General features: G+C 40.6%; 1 non-coding gene and 1 pseudogene across 1 annotated transcript; one reads left to right on the forward strand and one right to left on the reverse strand.

Moving 5' to 3' along the window:
• The first annotated feature begins 276 nt into the window (after positions 1-276).
• On the forward strand, positions 277-776 carry LOC143658498 (ubiquitin-ribosomal protein eS31 fusion protein pseudogene; annotated as a pseudogene).
• Positions 777-7,723: 6,947 nt separating this feature from the next.
• Positions 7,724-7,794, reverse strand: TRNAG-GCC (transfer RNA glycine (anticodon GCC)). The gene has a single exon. It is a non-coding gene; the product is annotated as a tRNA-Gly (tRNA).
• Between the last annotated feature and the right edge of the window lie 207 nt (positions 7,795-8,001).

Below are 8,001 nucleotides of genomic sequence, written 5' to 3' on the forward strand. Positions count from 1 at the left end.
ATTTAGTTTCTGTAGGAACATTCACTAACAGAGAGGGGGTGCAGTTTTTAAAAAGAAAATTCCTATAGGTGGCATGGGAGCAAAAGTCTGAAGACCAATGATCCAGATTATAGCCTCATTCATTCATTCATTCAACATTCACTGCATCATGCTCAGTGCTCAGTTTCAAAGATGAACTAGATAGGATCTCTCCCCTGAAGTAATAATCTAGTATGGATTATAAGAGTGCATTGTTTGCTTTTCTGGTCCTTCATCTGTGGTGGAGCTGCCACCAAGATGCAGATTTTCATAAAAACCCTGTGGAGAAAGACTATTACTCTTGAGGTTAAACCCTCAGATACAATAGAAAATGTGAAAGCCAAGATCCCAGATAAGGAAGGAATTCCTCCTGATCAGCAGCGACTGATTTTTGGTGGCAAGCAACTGGAAAATGGACATACCTTGTCTGACTACAACATTCAAAAGGAATCCACTCTTCATCTTGTGTTGAAACTTCGTGGTGGTGCTAAGAAAAGGAGAAAGAAGGCTATACTACTCCCAAGAAGAATAAACCTAAGAGAAAGAAGGTTAAGCTGGCTGTCCTGAAATACTATAAGGTGGATGAGAATGGCAAAATTAGTCGCCTTTGACGAGAATGCCCTTCAGATGGATGTGGTGCTGGAGTTCTTATGGTCAGCCACTTCGACAGACATTACTGTGGCAAGTGTTGTCTGACTTATTGCTTCAACAAACCAGAAGAGAAACTGGCACAGACAAAGGAGACTAAGCAGACATGATGACTAAATGATATCCTGGAGGGGACCTGGATCAGACTAAAGATATTAGAGAAATACAAATACAATCTGGAATTTAGTTATTATTAAATGTGCCAATGTTGGTTTCTTAAGTTTTGACAAATATATCATGGCAGTGGAAGATGCTAACATTAGAGTAAACTGGGTGAGGAATACATGGACCCACTTTGTATTATCTTTACAATTTTTCTGTAAATTTAAAATTATTCTAGAATTAAAAGTTTATTTTAAAAAATGGTGAGATACTCAATCTTGGAGTTTGTTCATATGAAATTTATCCCCACAAAGGATAGACTAAGCCTACTTAAAATTAGGCCTCAGACTCACTCCCAGAGAACCCCTTTTGTTGCTCAGATGTGAACTCTCTCTCTAAGCCAACACAGTAAGAGAACTCACCGCCCTCCCCCTCTCTACGTGGGACATGACTCCCAGGGGTATAAACCTCCCTGGCAACATGGGACAGAAATCCTAGAATGAGCTAGGTTTCAGCATCAACGGATTGAGAAAACCTTCTTGACCAAAAGGGAAAAGAGAGAAATGAGACAAAATAAAGTGTTAGTGGCTGAGAGATTTCAAACAGAGTTGAGAGTTTATCTTGGAGGTTATTCTTACACATTATACAGACATCACCTTTTTAGTTTATGGTATATTAGAAAGGCTAGAGGGAAATGCCTGAAACTGTAAAGTTGTGTTCCAGTAGCCATGTTTCTTGAAGATGATTGTATAATGATATAGCTTTTGCAGTGTGACTGTGTGATTGTGAAAACCATGTGTCAGATGCTCCTTTTATCAACAGTATGGACAGATAAATAAAGCATATGGATTAAAAGTAAATAAATAGTGGGAGAACAAATGTTAAAATTAAAAAATAAATAATAAGGAGAACAAAGGTTAAAATATATTGGGTAGATGGAAATCAACTAGCAGTCAATGAGAGGGTGGGGTAAGGGGTATGGTATGTATGAGTTTTTTGTTTTTCATTTTATTTCTTTTTCTGGAGTGACACAAATGTTCTAAGAAATGATGATGGTGATGAATATACAATTATGTGATGATATTGTGAGTCATTGATTCTATACCAAGAATGGAATGTTCATATGCCAAGAATGTTCGTGTTTGTATGTTATGTTTTGTTAATAAAAATTTTTTAAAATTAAAAAATGGTGAGATACTAATTCACCACCCACCAAAATGGCCAAGAGCAAAACGTCTGACAATCAAATATTGAGGAGGATATGGGGGAACTGGTGCTCTCATATTTGCTAGTGGGAAGGTGTGTTAGTTTCCTAGGGCCGCTGTAAGAAATTACCAGTGTGGGTGGCTTCAGACAAAATAAATTTATTTTCTCCCAACTCTGGAGGCTAGAAGTCCACCCTCTTGGAAGATTCTAGGCGTTCCTTGCTTCTTCTTAGTTTGGCGTTCCTTGGCTTGTGACAGCATAACGCCAACTCTGCTCTGTCTTCACGTGGCTGTTCTCTCTGTGTCTGTGTCTTTTTGTCTTACAGTGACACCAATTGTACTGGACTTTGGGCTCACTATACTGCAGAATGACCTCATCTTAATTTGATTACGTCTGCAAAGACCCTATTTCCAAATAAGGTCACTGTGCTGGTTTGAATCCTAGAAAAGCCACATTATTTTAATTCAATCTTGACGGAGCAGACGTCTTATTGGGTGGGACCTTTTGATTAAGTTGTTTCCATGGATATATGGCCCCACCCATTCAAGGTGGGTCTCAATCCGATTACTGGAGTCCTTTAAGAGCAGATGTTTGGAGAAAGCAAAGGCCCCAGCAGAAGGACCTACAGGAGCTGAGAGAACCTTTTTGAAACCAACTCAGGACAGAAGGGCCAGACGTCACCACGTGCCTTTCCATGTGACAGAGGAACCAGGATGCAAGTGGCCTTTCTTGAGTGAAGGTATCATCTTGTTTATTTGAGTATTTCCATGGCCTTAGAATTGTAACTTGTAACTTTATAAATCCCCTTTGTAAAAGTCAATCCATTTCTTATATATTGCATTCTGGCAGCTTTAGCAAACTGAGATAGTAACATCCACAGGTGTTGGGGGTTAGGACTTCAACATATCTTTTTTGGGGACACGATGCAAACCAAAACAGGAGGCAAAAGGGTATTTTAGGAAACAAGTTAGTCTAGGAAAACTGAAAATGTACAAATTCCACAACCCAGAAATACCACTCTAAGTAAATAGGGAGAAGAATTCTTGCCCATGTGCATCAAAAGACATGTATAAGACATAATGCAACATAGTTCACAACAGCATAAACTTAGAATAGCTTTAATGTCTAGCAATAGGAGACCAGATATAAAAATAAAGATAATACTGTGCTGGAATATTTACTATATAGCAGTTAAAAATAAAGATCTGTATATATATTATATATGTCTTGACAGGGCTAAAGGTTAAAAATGTAATCTTTGTTTTAATTTAAAAATTTTTTTTTTTAAAAATGACAAGAAAGAAACACAAACATTCTTAACATATGGTCAGTCTGTTCTACATATATAAACAGTAATTCACAATATCATCACATAGTTGCATATTCATCATCATGATCATTTCTTAGAACATTTGCATCAAATCAGAAAAAGAAATAAAAAGACAACAGAAAAAATTCATACATGCCATTCCCCTTACCCCTCCCCTTCATTGATCACTAGCATTTCAATCTAAGTTTAACATTTGTTCCCCCTATTATTTATTTTTATTCCATATGTTTTACTCGTCTGTTGATAAGGTAGATAAAAGGAGCATCAGACACAAGACTTTCACAATCACACAGTCACATTGTGAACCATCTTCAAGAAACATGGCTACTGTAACACAGTTCTACATTTTCAGGTAGTTCCCTCCAGCCTCTCCACTACATCTTGAATAACAAGGTGATATCTATTTAATGTGTAAGAATAACCTCCAGGATAACCTCTTGACTCTGGAATCTCTCAGCCATTGACAATTTATTTTGTCTCATTTTGCTCTTCCTCCTTTTGGTCGAGAAGGTTTTCTCAATCCCTTGATGCTGAGTCTCAGCTCATAAAAATGTAATCTTGAGTGAAAAAATAAAGATGAAGAAAGATATACATGATATGATGCCATTCATGCAAATTTAAAAGACATGCAAAAATACCATGTATAGTTTATGCATACAGGTACATTAATTTATTCATCCAACAAATCTTTATTTGAATGCCTTATATGCCAGGGGCTGTTCACAATTCAGGGAATGCAGCAATAACTGCTAACACTTTGATAAGACTTACCATGAGCCAAGCATTCTCTAATAATAATGATAATAATTGCAAATGCTTATGTAGCATTTAATATACAGCAGGTACAATTCTAAGCACTTTACATGTATTAACTTAATAATCCTCACAATAACTTTATGATACAGGTTCTATTACTTCCTGCAACCTGTAGATGAAGAAACAAAGATGTGGTGAGTGAAGTTAAGTAACTCGCCGGTTTAAAGCTATTATGTACCCCAGAAAAGACATTTTAATCCTGGTCCAATCTTGTGAGTGCAGCCGTTTCATTTAATCTTGATTCAATACTGTAGGGTGGAAACTTTTGATTAGATCATCTCCACGGAGATGTGGCACGCCTAATTGTTGGTGTGACCCCACCCATTCCGGGTGGGTGTTGATTAGTTTATTGGAGTCCTTTTAAGAAGGAAACATTTTGGAGAGAGCCGACAGAGAGCGCATGTAGACGTTTGGAGATCAAACAGAAATAGCCCAGATGCTATGCCAGGACTCACAGAAATAGCCAGAACTTGAAGAGAAGAAATCTCCTGAGCCAGGCAGATGCTTAGCTAAGAGATGAAACCCAAACTTTTGCCCCAGAACAGCTAAGTAAAGGCCCACAGATGCTTAGAGAGGAAACCGCTGCATCATAAGCTGGACGGACACAACAGAACTGGGAACAAGGACCAGCAGATTCCTGCCATGTGCCTTCCCAGACTACCCTTCCTTGAGCCAAAGTATCTTTCTCTGGATGCCTTTGTTAGGCCGTATTTATGGCCTTCGAACTGTAAACTTGTAACTTACTAAATTCCCTTTTTAAAAGCCATTCCATTTCTGGCAAATTGCATCCAGCAGCTTAACGAACTAATACATCGCCTAAGGTCACAAGACTAGTTAGGGGTAGAGACACCATTCAAATCCAAGTAGTCTGGACCCAACTCTGTCCTAATAACTGTTATGTTGTACCGCCTGGAATCCTTGCTGCCATGGAGCACACATTCTAGCAGGGTAAGGCAGGCCAAAATAAAGAGAAATATATATATATATGTATATAGTATGTCAGACAGCAAAAGTGCTATGGAGAAAAATAAAGTAGGGAAGGAAAGAGAGAGTGTGGGGGTGGGGGCATTACACCTTAACACAGGACAGTTGAGGAAGGCTTCCCTGAAAGACCACATTTGAGCAAAGACTCCAAGGAAGTGAAAGACGAAACCATGCACAGTTATCTGGGGAAAACTGCATTCCAGGTATTGAGAAGAGCAAGATGGAAGGCTCTGAGGTGGGAGTAAACCTGGAGTGTTTGAAGAATAAATTACAAAGAGGCCAGGGAGGCCTAAAGCAGGCAGAATAAGGGGACAAAGCCAGAGGGCAGGCCAGAGAGAAGTGGGCACTGGATTGGGGAGGGCCTTGTGGGCCATAATAAGGCCCTTGGAAGGTCTGAGCAGGGGGTGATGGCATCTGACTTAGGCTTTTAAGGGATCCTTTTGGCTGCTTTGTTGAGAGGAGATTGCTGAGATGCAAGAGAGGAAGGAAGAGGGAGACGGTTGGCTGGGAGGCCATTATGATAAGCTGGGTGTTTTGGTTTGCTAAAGCTGCCTCAATGCAATATGCCAGAAATGGGTTGGTTTTTACAATGGGGATTTATTAACTTACAATTTAATAAATTGTAATGGCCTAAGTTCTCAGGTCATAAAAATGTCCAAATTAAAGCATCAACAAGATGATACCTGGACTCTGAAGAAAGGCTGCTGGCATCTGGGGCACCTCTGTCACATGGGAAGGCACATGCTTGGAATCTGCTGGTCCTTTGCTCCTGGGTTTTGTTGCCTTCAGATCTGGTTATGGTGGCTTCCCTTGTGGGTCCTCTCTTAGTTCCTCTTGGGTTTTTCTCTCTCACTCTGGACTTTTTCTGTTTTTTATCTTCACAAAGGACTCCAGTAAATGATTAAGACCCTCCTTGAATTGGGTGGGTCACACCTGAATTGAAACAACCTAATCAAAAGGTCCCACCCATGATAGCTCTGCAACCATAGGGATGGATTATGAGAACATGGCATTTTCTAGGATACATAACAGCTTCAAACCAGCACACTGGGCAAGAAATGCTCAAGGCTTGGACCAGAGTGGTAGCAGTGGAGGTGGTAAGAAACATTTGGATTCTGGATATATTTTGACAGTCAAATAGACAGTATTTGCTGAAAAGAAAATACTGAGAGAAGTCAAGTCTGGGGGGTGGAGGATGGAATGGCTGTTTGCTGTACAGGGAAGACAATAGGAGAAGCGGGTTTGGGGACAGGGTGACAAAGGCCTGGAGTTCAGTTTTGGACATGCTGAGTTTGAGATATCTGTTGAACAACCAAGTGGAGATGTCAGGTGTTCAGAGAGGTGCAGGAGAGCACAGGACCTGACTGGAGATAAAAATCTAACAATTATCTGCATATCGAAGGTATTTGAAGCCATGAGAAAGGATTAGGTCTCCTGAGAAATCAAAGTAGATAGAGCAGGGAAGAGGCAGGAACAGAGCCCAGGGGTCCCCAACATTTAGAAGTTGTGGCCAGGACGGGGATTTAGCAACGGGGACACTGAGAAGGAGCAGTCAATGAAGTGGGAGGAAAACCCGGAGAGTGTATGTTCTCAAAATCTAATTGAAGAAAGTGTTTCAAGAAGGAGAAAGGATCAAATGTACCAGAGGCTGCTGATGGGTAAACAAAGATGAGACCCAGGAAAGAACCATTTGGTTGCCTGGTGTGGAAGTCACTGCCCACACTGACAAGAGCAGTTTCGGTGGAGAATAGAAGGGTGAAAGCATAATTTGACTGGGTCCGAGAGAAAGGGAGTCTGAATGCAGCCTGTACAGACAACTCTTTCAAGTTTTTGGCAGTAGCTGGAGGGGCATATTGGATGAACAATGTAAGTTTAAGTGTAAAAATAATACATCACACTCATGATAGAGGTTGTCTGGGGGTGAAGGTAGAGGGGAGAATGTCATTGATGGTTCAAAGAACTTTAATATTTGACAAAATGTTACAGATATCTGGAAAAAACACTGGAAGCAACAAAAAAATCTGAAAGCAAATGTAACAAACTGTAACAGCCATTAACTCTGGTAGTTTGTTTGTTTCCATTGTTCCTTTCCATTTCTGGTATATTGCATTCTGTCAGCTTTTCCAAATTAAAACACCTACTATGTGCAAATCCAGGTGCTTCTTGGAGAGAGTCAATAAGGGATCTGATAAATACCATCAGCAACCTTGATACCTTTATGACCACTTGCCTACTGGACGTCCCACAGGCACCTCCATTTTCACAGGTCCAAAGCTCAGTTCACCAGCTTCCCCTAAACTTGCTCTCCCTCTGTGCTCTCAGAACCATTGTGCGGGAGGGAGGTGCCCATTTTCAAATGCAGATTTCTTGGCCCAGATGGAGAGGATAAGACTCAGCAGGCCTGACGGGAAAGGCCTGAAAATTTGCATTTTTATGAGGTACCCCTGGGTTTGGAAAGCTCTGGCCTGGACTATTCAAGTAAGCTTTTTTTGTGTGTGTGTATGCTCTGTGGTTGGGGTCACATTTCATTCTTTTTCCATGTGAGTATCCCCTTACTGCAGCACCATTTGCTGAATTTTTGTTTGTTTAGTTTTTGTTTGTTTGCTTGTTTTGGGGAAGTGCATGGGCTGGGAATTGAACCCGGGTCTCCTGCATGGCAGGCAAGAATTCTACCACTGAACTACCCATGCACCCCCTCAAGTAAACTAATAATTGCCCCAAGACCAGTCTGCCCTTCACATAGCTTTCAGGGAGAACTTTCAGGAGCAGGGTCGTCCCCTCTTTAGACAGATGCACATCTCATCTCGGGCATGACCGTCAAGGTCCTTCGCACATTTTGGCCTACAAACTTTTTTCTCCTAGTTTATTTATAAGTTTTCTCTCCTCATTTCATACGG

Source organism: Tamandua tetradactyla, chromosome 2, assembly GCF_023851605.1.
Source record: "Tamandua tetradactyla isolate mTamTet1 chromosome 2, mTamTet1.pri, whole genome shotgun sequence".
NCBI lineage: Eukaryota > Metazoa > Chordata > Mammalia > Pilosa > Myrmecophagidae > Tamandua > Tamandua tetradactyla.